Below are 15,601 nucleotides of genomic sequence, written 5' to 3'. Positions count from 1 at the left end.
TGCTATGATTGAATGTGCAATGTGAAATGTGGTCTCTGTTTGGTTTCTTTACTAAAACTGGCCAATCCCATGAACTAAAATCTCCCTCAAGAGCAAGCACAGGGTGATAGTTGCGAGGAAAAATCAGGTCCAAAAACCTTGAGTAGAACCTGGTTCTGGGTGGGTGGTCATCTGCCTCAACTGGAAGGGTTGGGAGAGGGAGAGAGGGGGAAAGAGCACATTGCAGAACATAGAATGATGCAAGTTCAACAGAGGGCTATACAGTATATCCATAGTGGACGTGGCAGTAATGACAAATCTAACAGTGGTTGCAACAACAACAACAAAAACTGGGCAAAAGAGAGCCCGCATGCCCCGCCGGAACGTTGCCGCCGGGTACACCATGGACTCCTGGGAGCAGTGGAGGGTTGTGTGCCTGTCGATTCTTGCCGTCGAGGATGTTGAAGACGTCTACATGATTGGATTTATGATAACAGGATTTCTGCTGTTTGGTGCTGGTGGATTCCTGATTTATCGCAAAGTTCAGAGGGTGTTGGCAGCGCTTTTGGCTCTGGAGAAGCTGCCAGCCATAGAAGGTTTAGGCCGAGCTAACAACGTTCAGGGCCCTATCTTGTGCCACCCGCTACCCGCTGCCACTACCCGCTACCCGCAAATTGCGGATTTAGGAACTTCCGCTATCCCTAAACGGTATCTTGCGCCACCCGCTACCCGCTATTGTTATGCCGACTCCGTCATTTGCGCCTGGAGGTGTGTCCGTGGGCATGTTTCATGCGCTATCCCTAAAGTTGCTATCTTGCGCACAGACTTTAGGGATAGCGGATAGTGGGTGGTCAGGACCACCCGCTATCCGCTATCCCTAAAGTTTGGGCTGTTACAAGAGCGCGCCCAGGCGGCTTCAATGCGACGGAGCCTCGCCACGCACACGGTCTGACTGATACCGGGACGCCGCCGGAATGGACTGAGTATATTACACATATAGACTGTTTAGAGGAAAGACTGTTTTAATTGGACACTTACGCCAGCACGTTTTATTGTTTTATCATAAGCCAGCAGCTGTGCTATATTTTTATTTTTAATATTTTATTTGCCCAATCTACCTTGTCAATAAATTAGTTTACACATAGTTCCACCTCTGCCTCTTGTGTGTCTGTGGTGTGGCCCGGGGATTTTACTCAATCAGTACAACCTTGTGACACGTCCTCTTGGACACATGTGGCTCCACCTGCCGAATTAACTCGCCTATAATATAATATATCATATGTATATAAAGCCAACTTGCTTTAGCCTCAGTAGAGGTTTAGGATTTAGGATTTAGGATAGCGCATCCTGCCCTTAAAGGCAATGGCACCTGGCACACTGATTGGTTTAACTGGCGTAACGCCCAAAACACGCCTATGCATAATATAGCGGGTAGCGCAGGTGTTTTGCGGATAGCGGGAGGTGCACAAGATAGCAACTTTTACGGGGGAACGCCTCTTCCTAAATCCTAAATCCGCAAATAGCGGGTTTAGGGAGTCTGGCGCAAGATAGGGCCCTCAGTCTCATGCGTTGTGCGAATTGATTCCTGGAAATTCCTGGACTTTTACGCCAGATGGGTAACAACTTGGAGAAGTTGGAAGCTCGACTCTGAGGAAATGTGCCATAATTTGGAAATTATTCGGAATCACAGAGAGAACCACAAGACTCAAGGCTGATGGAAATTGCAGAGTCAGCCTGACCAAAACAATCACCTTATCCACAATTTGGCGCCCCAGCGACCTTGGAAGGCCACTATCTTCACTTTCTCCTGGATGGTTATGCAGACAGCCGCTCTCCCCCACTCCCTCCCCATCACCCTCCACCTGGGAACTTCAACTCTGTTCAGAACTCACAAGGCCGTCTCCTGGGCAACGGCTGGGGTTGTCATCTTATCAGACGGCAGAGACAATGTTGAGACTGAGTAGGGAAGATGGTCCTGGACTTACACATACACACACACAAGGACACACATACATGCATCCCTTGAAATTCAACGCCTCGTTGGCCCCCCACCCCCTCTCCCTCCCGTTACAGTGCAGGTGGTGGCTGCATACGCCTCTCGTCTGTGCTGGGACACCTCCCCCTCCCCAAATCCCTTCCTCCTTCCACATGTGCAATGTCTCGAGTCATGTTGTAACATTTATTATGTGCTTATTGTGCTGGGGTGTTTTTTCCCAATGCCATGTTGTGCTCCCCTTGGGGTCCAGTTTGACATTTGACCTTTTTTCCCCCCTTCTTCCCTAATGTCCTCCTTTCTCATCTAATGTAAGGGGCGCTGCACATGCTGGCTGACCCGAAGTTCTCCTGATCCTGTAACCCTGTATTTGTGTTTCTTGGACAGGATGTAACTTAAACTAATTTCGTTATGCAATTTGTACAGTGACAATAAAGTCCTATCTAATCTATCTAATCTAATCTAATACTGATAGCAATACTACTACTACTATAATAATCATAATAGTAATAGTGACAACAATGACAGCATAAATATAGGTCTAATTGTAGTGGGACTGATTAATACTAATAATTGAATTAGTATTGGATTTGTAATGATAGGACTAATGACAAATTAATATGGGTGAAATGGCTGTTGAGCAGGATCATCAGGAGGGCTGTAGGTGATTTGCAATTACAGATGTAGACTATATGGGTCTGGAGGCAGAAATGCCTGCTGAAAAGCAACAGAGGAAAGAACAATGAGGAGAGAGCACAAAATTACTGAAGAGAGAAAAGGACCAGTTAGTAACATGCATTAATGGAATATGAATATGTGACGATGGAGAGAGAAGAGAGAGGAGAGTGCATCATAGGAGGGCCTCCAGCAGTCTTGGCCTATAGCAGCATAACTATGGGACAGTCCTAATTATAAGCTTCATCAAAAAAGAAGCTTTTAAGTGTACTCTTAAATGACAAGAGGGTGTTTGCATCTTGAACCCAAGTTGGAAGATGGTTCCACAGGAGAGGAGCCTTAAAGTTGAAGGCTCTGCCTCCCACTGTACTTTTGGATACTCTAGGAACCACAAGTAAGCCTGCATTTTGGGAGTGCAGTGCTCGAGTGTGGCGATAAGGCACTATGAGCTCATTAAGATAAGATGGTGCCTGACCATTAAGGGCTTTGTAGATGAGGAGGAGGATTTTAAATTCTATTCTGGATTTTTACATGGATCCAATGCAGAGAAGCTAATATGGGAGTAATATGATCTTTCCTCTTAGTCCCAGTCAATACATGAGCAGCTGCATTCTGAATCAACTGAAGAGTCTTTAGAGACTTGTTGGGGCAGCCTGAGAGTAAGGAGTTGCAGTAATGTAGCCTAGAAGTAACAAATGCATGGACTAGTTTCTCTGCATCTTTCTGAGAAAGGAAGTGCCTGATTTTTGTAGTGATGCTCCAGTGAAAAAAGAAAGCTGACTGAGAAGTTTGTTTGATGTGGGAGTCAAATGACATAACCTGGTCACAAATAACTCCAGGATTCCTTGCAGTTGTGCTGGAGGCCAGTGCGATACTATCTAAGGTAACTGTATGATTAGATAATGCATTTCTAAGGTGTTTAGGGCCTATAACAAGCTACAACAAAACCTCAGTTTTGTGTGAATTTAGAAGTAGAAAATTGCAGGTCATCGAGCTCTTTATGTCCTGAAGACATGCCTGAAGTTTGGCTAACTGATCATTTATGGAGTGTTTCCTAATAATATTGCCTAAAGGGAGCATATGCAAGATGAACAATAAAGGTCCAAGCACAGAACCTTAGAACGTCATTGTGTACAAAGAGACTAAAACCAGTTTAGTGCAGTTCCTTTAATGCCAATTAAATGTTCCAGTTTCTATAATGATATGAGATGGCCAATGGTGTCAAATGCAGCACTAAGATCTAACTGGACAAGTACAGAGAGGAGTCCTTTGTCCTAAGCAGTAAGTCATTAATGACTTTCATCAGTGCTGATGCTCAAATGAGCTATTCTTATGAAGAAAGTTATACAACTGCTCAGCAATTAGTTTCCCAAGAACCTTAGACCGAAAGAAAAGGTTAGAAATCGGTCTGTAGTTAGCGAGATCACCTGGATCTAGAGTAGATTTTTTTAAGAAGAGGTTTAATCACAGCTACTTTAAAATAATGTGGTATGTAGCCTTTTAATAAAGACAGACTGGTCATATTTGGTAAAGAAGTGCCTACAAAGGGTAAAATTTCCTCAGGCAACCTAGTTGGGATGAGTTCTAGGAGACAGGTAGAGGTTTAGATGAGGAAATTTTCGAGAATACTTCTGGAAGGTCGATTAGAGAAAAGCAGTCTAAATATATATCAGGTTTTACATCTGTAACTAAGGTTCCTATGTTGGTCAGAGGCAGAGGACAGTTAATGTTGTCTCTGATGGTTAGTTTTTTTGTTTGTTTGTTTTTCTTTAAGCAGCACATAATCCAGTAATAGAAATTCAAATATTGAATAATTAAACGAACACAAACTTTTGGGGTGAGATATCAAAATCCTAAGAGGCATATAAAATGTCACAAATGACGTGGGGATCAAAAAACTGAAATTCTTTATTTTCTAGACATGGAAATCAACTCACAAGACTTTAAAACCAGAAATTAACACCACATCATCAATCATACAAACAAGCATAAAGACAGTATTAGGCATAAGTAAATAAGTTGAATCAGTAAACTGAAGTTTTATATTCTGATCAAAGAAAGAAATCCTTTGTCAAAGCCTTTTAAGATAAGAATTACTTTATTGTCATTGTCATGGTTAACAACAAAATTAGGTAGAAAAAGCCAAACAAAGCACCGAAAGTGAGAGCAATGAGCTGCTGTAACTGCGTTTGCCTCCATCTTGATAAGAAGGTCTTTAAATTTTTACCCATGATGATGGCCTAACCTTACCCAATTGCTTTTTTAGCCTAATAAATTACTGTACAGAAGCATAATAGATGAGTGTACCTGAGTTTCTGTATTCATCAAACCAACATATTCTTTTTATTACAGTTAAATTGTTTGACTGACTCTTTTTGATTTTGATATTGGCTAAATCAAATCTGTTAACATTATTGATTTTTTCTTTTCTTTTTTTTTTTTTTAATATATCATTGTATTTCCTGCACAATGCCTTTTCCTTGAGTTGCTGATCCTTATCATCACGGAAATGATGGAAATGGTCCCAAGCACTTTAACTTATTTTATTTTTGGACAGCCAACATTCCTTTTTTTTTTTTTTTTTTTTTTTTTTTTTTTATTTTTTTTTTTTTAGCAAGAGAGACATTCCTGGCAGGCTGGCCACATGGGGAGATTGGCATTCACACAGCTTTGAGAATTGGCTGTGCTCAGCTGCATCAAATAGTCTCACACCCCCTCTAGATGTGTGTGTGTGTGTGTGTGTGTGTGTGTGTGTGTGTGTGTGTGTGTGTGTGTGTGTGTCAGTGATTTGTAGTTATTGTCAACCCGTTTGTTGTTGTGGTTATTCTGTTTTTAATGGATTATTTTGTAATCAGTAATTGCTATCGAACATATGCAGTTGATAGTTTGTCAGGACAGTTAACATACTGAGTTTTAAATATACCTTGGCCACGTCACAAGATTACAAAAGCAGAGTAAAAAGGGTGTGTGTGTGTGGTTGTGGTGGTGGTGGGGGGGTGACTTAAACTTGCAAGAAATAGTTTTTCTTATAGCACTGTTTCTCAAGTGGGGGTATGTGGAGGAACTCCAGCGGGTACGTGAGATTCTTTAAAAAATATAGTTTAAAAAAATAGCATCCATGCAAGGTTCCTTAAAAATCATGATTTAGGCTAACAATAAAGAAAACCCCCGATGCTGAAAGGCCATTTTTTTTTTTTTTTTTTTTTTTTACTTAAGGTCTCCTCTGAGCAAAGCTCTGGTCTCCTGAAGTATTGAAATAGGTACTTCTAGCTACTTTGTTGGGGTCACAAAAGAGTTGGTTTTGTGATAGAAATTGATTACTATTTTGAATGCCTGTTGTTTTGACAGGAAAACATTTTTATTTTGGAGCTGGATTTCATATAACTTCATGTCCAAAAACGTGAACTATCCCTTAGAGGGCGTGTTTCCCCTGTTTAATTGCCAGATTGTCATTGTTTCCCTAGTGTGTACATGCTCACTAGAGTTTTTTTCTTTCCTTGTACTTGCTTGCTTGTTTTTTAATTCTGCCTGGAATTACAGACTTTGGTTTTTGTGTGATTCCTCTGTTGCTGCGTTCACTAACTGCCTTTCTGTGTATGATCTCTGAACTGCAAAGTAAAGTTTTCTTTCTTACAAACTTTCTTTGGAGTCCTGTGTTTTCTCTGCATCTGAATCCCAGTTTTGTACATGATTGTTACAGTACAATCTGGCCATGAAAGAATGCTCTTTACTCGGCTCTCCATGCCCAAGAGAAGAGGCTTCATGATCAGCAGCAGCAGTTGTCTTCTCGATTTGGTCTTCACGGGAATAGCTTGAGAGTGAGCTGTGGCAGAGTAGGACAAGCAATCGCTCACGTGTTGCTCTACCAAGAGTTTTTGCAGAGGCCCTTCACAAGGTTTTTGACCACCGTACCCCAGGCAGAGAGGCAGCTCAAGGGCTGTTGGTCCTGTGACAGGGAAACAGTCAAGTAGCAGAGCATGATATCCGCTTCTGCACCTTGGCAGCGGAGAGCGAGTGGGATGAAAAGGTCAGGCGACGGTTACAACCTTACAGGAATTTTTATTAGAGACACACAGCTGTTCCCTTTCCAGCTTCTAGGTTCCAAATCGCAGTAAGGAATCCCAGAGCTGCCAACTTTTCAAAAAACCTTGGAGTGAGATTTCATTGAGTGTGTGTGTGTGTGTGTGTGTGTGGGGGGGGTGGGGGGTGGGGGTGGGAGGTTTAACCACTTCACCTTACTGCACACAGTCCTATGCCTGAATTAATAGCCTACACCTCTTACAAACACTGTATAACTGCTGGTCGTTGCATTAATATCCTACAACAGAACAGACATAGGATCAGGGGCGCTGCCAGGGATTTTGGGCCCCATGAAAAGAAATCTTACTGGGACCTTGTATAGCCGGCTGACAGGCTATAAAAGGCCGACAGGCCGGCAAAAAAATTTGATGCTGTTTTATATAAAACTATGCATTTTAATGCTATTTTTGACTATCATTCCCATAATTGCTGTGTGTTGATTTCAGCTCAGCTTTCAACACAATCTCCCCCATGAAGCTGATTGGAAAACTGAACACTCTGGGAATCAGTACCACTCTCTGCAACTGGATACTGGACTTCCTCACAAACAGACCCCAGTCAGTTTGGATTGGCAGTCTCTCCTCCTCCACTCTAGTGCTCAACACCGGAGCGCCCCAGGGCTGTGTGCTCAGCCCCCTCCTGTTCACGCTGTACACCCACGACTGCAACCCCCAACATGGAGAGAACTCTATTGTGAAGTTTGCGGATGACACCACCATCATCGGCCGGATTTCCAACAATGATGAGTTTTCATATCGGGAGGAAATCAACCATCTTGCAGAATGGTGCACAGAAAACAACCTTCTGCTCAACGTCAGCAAAACCAAAGAGCTGATAGTTGATTTTAGAAAAAAGGAGGCAAAGACACACAACCCTGTCTACATCAATGGAGCTGAGGTGGAGCAAGTGAGCAGTTTCAAGTTCCTGGGAATCAACATAACAGAGAACCTGACATGGACTTCACATATCTCTGCCCTGGTTAAAAAAGCTCAGAAACGACTGTATTTCTTAAGGAAACTTAAGAAAGCAAAATTCCCACGCCAAGTTCTTGTCAACTTCGACAAAGGAGCGATTGAAAGCATCCTGACTGGAAACATCACAAACTGGCATGGGATGTGCACGGCCCAGGACAGGAAGACTCTGCAACGAGTGATTAAAACTGCCCAAAACATCATTGGTACTCATCTACCAAGCATCAGTGATATTGGGGACGTGAGGTGAGATCCTAAAAGACAACACCCACCCCAGCCACAGCCTGTTCACCCTGCTGCCATCAGGCAAAAGATACAGAAGTATTCACTGCCGTACCACCAGACTACAGAGCAGCTTCTTCCCTCAGGCTGTGAGACTACTAAATGCACCATCTGCACTGCTCCATGTTTAATAATTTTATTTTTTATACAATCAATCAATTAATCAATCAAGAGGGAACCACATTTTAATTTCACTATACAACCTGTTGTATAGTGACAAATAAACTTCCTTGTATCCTTGTATTGTTATTCCTCCTAGTTGAGTGATTTTTGGTTGTGTTATCCTCCTTGAGAGTGAGTTTTTGTGTTGCTACTTTTGCCTTATTAAAGACTGTTTACATTCTGAACTTTTGTCTGGAGTCGCGCACTTGGGCTCATGTTTTTGCTTGGTCTTGTCAACGAGTACTGGTCAGCATCACTGATCTGTTATTAATTATTGTAATTATAGGTTTCTTGTACAAACAATTTCTAGATAATTACTGCTTCTTTCTTTCTTCTTTTTTTTTTGTTCTTATGTTTCTTGAACATTTTTTCCAAAAAATTTTACTAATGTTTTGGTCATTTTTCACTCATTCCTTAATCACTTTTTTCACTTTTTTTTTTTTTTTTTTTGTTTGTGCAGAAATGTTATGACTGGGGTCATTTATTTGTTTTGTTTACATTTTTGTGCTGACAGCTCTCTCCCCCCTCCCTCTCTGCAGTAGCAATCAGCTGTGTGTGTGTGTGTGAGATGAGCTGCAGGTGTGTGACCCTCTCCAGGTGGACCATGTGACCGAGCTGCTGCCTGCTGATTGGCTGATCCTTCAGTTCAAATTCCAGCTGATTCGTCACTCTCTCTGACTCTCCCATTCCCAACCGACAGCAGCTTGTGTGGTTAGAGTGTGGAATTGTGGTTTTGGTGTTAGATAGCCAGTTACTGTGTGTAGAATAGTGTTAACTATTAGCCTTTAGCATTGTGAGCCTTGCTGTGACTCTGTCACAGTAGTTTGTATATAGTGTAAATAATTGTTAAAACTCAGTAGCAGACCTCAGTAAGAGGGAGAAGCCTTCTTTGTTGTAGATCTTTTTCTCCTGTTTATTTCTGTTTGGAGGTAGGTAAGTCTGACTGTCTTTTGTTTGTTTGTTTGTTTGTTTTCACAGGTAAGATAGGGAGTTTTGGTTAGTGGTTTTGTTTATTATTTTGGCTGTGCTCCACTCTGAAGCTTAATAAACTGCTACTTTGACCTCAGAATTGTGGATGTGGGCTGTTCTCCTTGGGAGTGGGAAGAGCGGGGGCACATCATCGTGTGTGACACTGGTGCCCCTAGGCCAGGGTCATAACATGATTTGGGGGCTCGTCAATTCTTTCATTCGTTCATCGTTTCGGGTAAGTTTGAGTATTTGTCTTTTTGTCTCTGCTTGTCTGGCTGGCAGCCTTTTTCTTTGTGGGGGTGGCAGTATGGAGTTTAAATTGGAGGATTTCACCACTTATCCAACGGTGGCAAAATTGGACAGATATACGAAGGATGATCTGTGTTTGATTGCAACTTTTTTTGATGTGCATGTGCCTTTGAATGCAAAAAAACAGGAAATCAAGGAGCTAGTCTTTAAGGAGCTCTGTGCCAGGGGTTACTTTGGTGAGTCAGCTCCTGAAGTTGGAGCTGAGGGTGAAGCTGGTCTTACAACCCCACTCAGTGACCCCCCTTTGTGAGGCATGAATACAGAGGAGCTCACATTGACTCTGTGTATAAGGGAGGTGGAGCTGCGAAACCATGAATTGGAGGTGGAGGCCATGCATTTGAGGGTAGGGGCTCTGGAGCTAGAGAGGGGAGCTCCTGTAGCTACCAGTCCCGCCGCAGCCTCTCAACCACCCTCACCTAAACCCCGAGCTCGAGACGGCTTTGATGTGAGTAAGCACATTGCCCTAGTCCCACCGTTCAGAGAGTCTGAGGTTGACTCCTATGTTAATGCCTTTGAGCGCATAGCAGCTACTCTGATCTAGCCGAAAAATATGTGGTCCCTCCTGCTCCAATGTAAACTAGTAGGTAAGGCTCAGGAAGTTTGCACATCTCTGTCTATAGAAGATAGCCTTAATTATGATATTGTGAAAGCCACCGTACTCCGCGCTTATGAGTTAGTGCCTGAAGCATATAGACAGAAATTTAGGAAATGTGAAAAGACTGCCACCCAGACATATGTAGAGTTTGCAAGAGAGAAAGGCACACTTTTTGATAAATGGTGCCAGGCCAGCAAGGTTAAAACTATGGATGACCTTCGTGAGCTCCTCCTGCTGGAGGAGTTTGAAAATTGCCTCCCAGAGCGTGTGGTGGTTTAATAATTGTTAAAACTCAGTAGCAGACCTCAGTAAGAGGGAGAAGCCTTTTTTGTTGTAGATCTTTTTCTCCTGTTTATTTAGGTTAGGAGGTAGGTAAGTTTGACTGTCTTTTGTTTGTTTGTTTGTTTGTTTGTTTTTTTTCACAGGTAAGATAGGGAGTTTTGGTTAGTGGTTTTGTTTATTATTTTGGCTGTGCTCCACTCTGAAGCTTAATAAACTGCTTCTTTGGCCTCAGAATTGTGGATGTGGGCTGTTCTCCTTGGGAGTGGGAAGAGCGGGGGCACATCATCGTGTGTGACACTGGTCAGTGGCGGTTCTGCCCATGTCGCCGCCCTGGGCGAAATTACTGCCTTGCGCCCTACCGTTCTAGCCGTGCGCGCAAGAACTTCCAAGCGATAACGGCCGCTACCGGTGCCCCTCTGGCGGCTAGACGCGCTCCTCCCAGAGCAGGGGCGCCAACACCTGCACAAATACCTTTTTTGGAAAAATACTTTTTATATGGACAAAATCTTGTTTGCATAAAAAAAAGCCACGCATCAGGCGGGCCGGCCGCAGCACCGGCTTGATGCATACAGGTGCCGCGCCCACCCGGTCAGGTCTGCCGGATCTGACAGGTGAGCGGCGCACACAGACTGCCATATACCTTTCATTATAAATCAACATTTGTTCATACACGGCTGCAGCAGCACAACGGACTGTGACACAGACAACATGGTTGATTATTGACTGTGCAATGCGGCCATTCCCCGGTAACCGCGGCATCAGGCGAGCCTACCTACTGGTTTATATGCAAGCACAATACATGTGTATTTGCTTAGACCCCAATATTAGACGAGGGTGTTTTTTCAGGGCATTTTCAATGGAAAAAATATTGTCATATTCAGATGAATACGGTAATAGAAACGGTAATAAAAAAATATGCCACCCCGGGCGGCTGCCCGCTTCGCCCGTGGCTAAAACCGCTACTGACCCTGGTGCCCCTAGGCCAGGGTCATAACAGTGCAGAAATCCAATTATTTTGCTCAGGATTCAAAGGACTAATTCACTATAATTTATCAAAGCACAAACATGTACAAGTGGTTATGTCAACATTAACCTTTAATGTCACCACTTTGTTTACAATTTTTCTCAGTTACTAAAACACTAAACCCTATTGTCTGAACCAAATGCTCCATTGCCTGAACCCACTGATTGAATCAGTCACTCTTTTGGCAAAACCATAAGCCCTTTTCACCTGTTTAGACACAACTTACCAACACATTTTCATTGGGATGCACCTGTGTTGCATAATGGTGAGCACTGGTGGCAAAAGTCAAACACACACACACACACATATCAGGCGGGCCGGCCTGATGCCCACCCGGTCAGGTCTGCCGGTCTACCATTCATTAGAAAACAACTTCTGTTCATAGGCAATGCGGCTGCAGCAGCACAACGGACAATGACACAGACAACATGGCTGATTATTGACTGCGCAATGCGGCCATTCGCCAGTAATCGCGGCATCAGGCGAGCCTACCTACTGGTTTACATATGCAAGTAGGCTACAATACATGTGGATTTGCATAGACCCCCAATATTAGACCAGGGCGTTTTTTCAGGGAATTTTCAATGGAAAAAATATCATCTTATATTCAGATGAATATGGTAATAGAAAACTGCTTTGCAGCGAGGATGATTTTTTTTTTTTTTTTGCGCTCTTGCCGCCCCCCACGTGACATAAAAAAATGCCGCCCCGGGCGGCTGCCCGCTTCGCCCATGCCTAAAACTGCTACTGGATGCTGTGGCTGAGTAATGCACTTCTTATTTGTATATTTATGTACTTTATTTTTACGTAGGCTTACTGTATACAAGTGCTAAATGCACAAGATTTCTGTTTGTTTTTGTACTGTGCAAATGCTACGCATACTGACGGAAGGCAGTTGTCCCTGGGCTTTTATCGTTTCTCTATTTTGTGCCTCTTCATCTCCTCTGTCCAGAAATGGATCTCAGTGTACCATCTATAAGGATGTCTCCTAAAACTCATAAAATGCATCTGGAGGAGCGAGGAGGCACGGGTGTATCCTTTGCGGAAGTCTTTCCAGTTTTTTTCATGAACATGGGCTGTTAATTCTCTACCTGCTTCATCTAGCATTCAGAATTATGACAGGGTCATTTAATAAATGTGAGTGCTGTATTTCATTTTTAAATTTTTTACTGACATAAGTTCCATTAATTTCTTTAGATCATTCGAGAGCTGACTTTTGATGCTTTTGTTTAGAATTAGAATTAGAAGCCTTTATTATCATTGTGTTCATACAATGAAAGTGCGGGTGCCCCTCACAGTGCCGTTTACAATCAGACATGGACAATTGACCGATACAAACAACATGAAGAGACAAGACAGAGGTAGAGGCAATAATGAGGTAAAGGAGTTATATAAAACATATATAAATATATATACAGTACAGGCCAAAAGTTTGGACACACCTCATTCAATGCGTTTTCTTTATTTTCATGACTATTTACATTGTAGATTCTAACTGAAGGAATCAAAACTATGAATGAACACATGTGGAGTTATGTACTTAACAAAAAAAGGTGAAATAACTGAAAACATGTTTTATATTCTAGTTTCTTCAAAATAGCCACCCTTTGCTCTGATTACTGCTTTGCACACTCTTGGCATTCTGAATAAATCCCCAACAGTGTCATATATATATACACTATATTACCAAAAGTATTCGCTCACCTGCCTTTACTCATACTATGAACTGAAGTGCCATCCCATTCCTAACCCATAGAGTTCAATATGATGTCGGTCCACCTTTTGCAGGTATTACAGCTTCAACTCTTCTGGGAAGACTGTCCACAAGGTTGAGGAGAGTGTTTATAGGAATTTTTGACCATTCTTCCAAAAGCGCATTGGTGAGGTCACACACTGATGTTGGTCGAGAAGGCCTGGCTCTCAGTCTCCGCTCTAATTCATCCCAAAGGTGTTCTATCGGGTTCAGGTCAGGACTCTGTGCAGGCCAGTCAAGTTCATCCACACCAGACTCTGTCATCCATGTCTTTATGGACCTTGCTTTGTGCACTGGTGCACAGTCATGTTGGAAGAGGAAGGGGCCCGCTCCAAACTGTTCCCACAAGGTTGGGAGCATGGAATTGTCCAAAATGTTTTGGTATCCTGAAGCATTCAAAGTTCCTTTCACTGGAACTAAGGGGCCAAGCCCAGCTCCTGAAAAACAACCCCACACCATAATTCCTCCTCCACCAAATTTCACAGTCGGCACAATGCAGTCTGAAATGTACCGTTCTCCTGGCAACCTCCAAACCCAGACTCGTCCATCAGATTGCCAGATGGAAAAGCGTGATTCATCACTCCAGAGAACGCGTCTCCACTGCTCTAGAGGCCAGTGGCGGCGTGCTTTACACCATTGCATCCGACGCTTTGCATTGCACTTGGTGATGTGTGGCTTGGCTGCAGCTGCTCGGCCATGGAAACCCATTCCATGAAGCTCTCTGCGTACTGTACTTGGGCTAATCTGAAGGTCACATGAAGTTTGTAGCTCTGTAGCAATTGACTGTGCAGAAAGTCGGCGACCTCTTTGCACTATGCGCTTCAGCATCCGCTGACCCCTCTCCGTCACTTTACGTGGCCTACCACTTCGTGGCTGAGTTGCTGTTGTTCCCAAATGCTTCCATTTTGTTATAATAGAGCTGACAGTTGACTGTGGAATATTTAGGAGCGAGGAAATTTCACGACTGGATTTGTTGCACAGGTGGCATCCTATGACAGTTCCACGCTGGAATTCACTGAGCTCCTGAGAGCGGCCCATTCTTTCACAAATGTCTTGTTTCACAGTCTGCATGCCTGGGTGCTTGATTTTATACACCTGTGGCCAGGCCAAGTGATTAGGACACCTGATTCTGATCATTTGAATGGGTGAGCGAATACTTTTGGTAATATAGTGTATATATATATATGTGTGTGTGTGTGTATATATATATATGTGTGTGTGTGTGTGTGTGTATATACACACACACACACACACACACACACACACACATATATATATACACACACACACACACATACATATATATGTGCGCTATATATATATATATATATATACGTGTGTGTATATATATGTGTATATATTTGTATATATATGTGTGTGTATATATGTCTATATGTATATATGTGTGTGTGTGTATATATGTGTATGTATGTATATGTGTATATATGTATATGTGTATGTATATATATATATGTATATATATGTGTGTGTGTGTGTGTGTGTATATATAAATATGTGTATATATATATATGTGTATATATATATATGTGTGTATATATATATATATATGTGTGTGTGTGTGTGTGTGTGTGTGTGTGTGTGTGTGTGTGTGTGTGTATATATATATACTACCAGTCAAAAGTTTGAACACACCTTCTCATTCAATGTTTTTTCTTTATTTTCATGACTATTTACATTGCAGATTCTCACTGAAGGCATCAAAACTATGAATTAACACATATAGAATTATGTAGTAAACAAAAAAAGTTACTCAAAACATGTTTTATATTCTAGTTTCTTCAAAATAGCAACCCTTTGCTTTGATTACTGCTTTGCACACTCTTGGTATTCTCTCAATGAGCTTCATGAGATAGTCACCTGAAATGGTTTTCCAACAGTCTTGAAGGAGTTCCCAGAGATGCTGAGCACTTGTTGGCCCTTTTGCCCTCACTCTGCGCTCCATCTCATCCCAAACCATGTCAATTGGGTTTGGGTTTATTTTCCACATTAAGAACCATTAAGAACTTTAAGTGTGAATATGTGGCAGATATATTTATTTAGCACATATATTTCAGGATATGTGCGCAAATATGTAGAGTAAATATCTGGTCTCTGACATAAGGTAACATATATGTGCATATACTGGATTACATTATTTATTTTCCACATATATTAAGAACTTTAAGTGTGAATATGTGGCAGATGTATTTGTTTTGCACATATATGATGCAATTATGTATACATACATGCATTGTATATTTGTATTTGTATATCCTGCTAATCTCCCGATTTTACAGTGAAGGAAACAAGTCAGATTGTGGGGGGTATTTGTCGCAGTATCTGGCGACCCTGGCCTGCCTGCAGCCGGTGACGTCACTCAGTCACTCATTAAGTAGCGTTGATACTGCCGGCGGGGTTTTTGTCTTCCGCTCAGTTCAGCGTTAAGATAGATGAGATGGATAGAGAAAGAGACAATTTTCACTCCACATGCATAAATTCAGGATAAAGTAGTAGGAAAACTAGCCCT

Source organism: Myripristis murdjan, chromosome 5, assembly GCF_902150065.1.
Source record: "Myripristis murdjan chromosome 5, fMyrMur1.1, whole genome shotgun sequence".
Lineage (NCBI taxonomy): Eukaryota > Metazoa > Chordata > Actinopteri > Holocentriformes > Holocentridae > Myripristis > Myripristis murdjan.
This window is presented reverse-complemented; position numbering follows the sequence as displayed.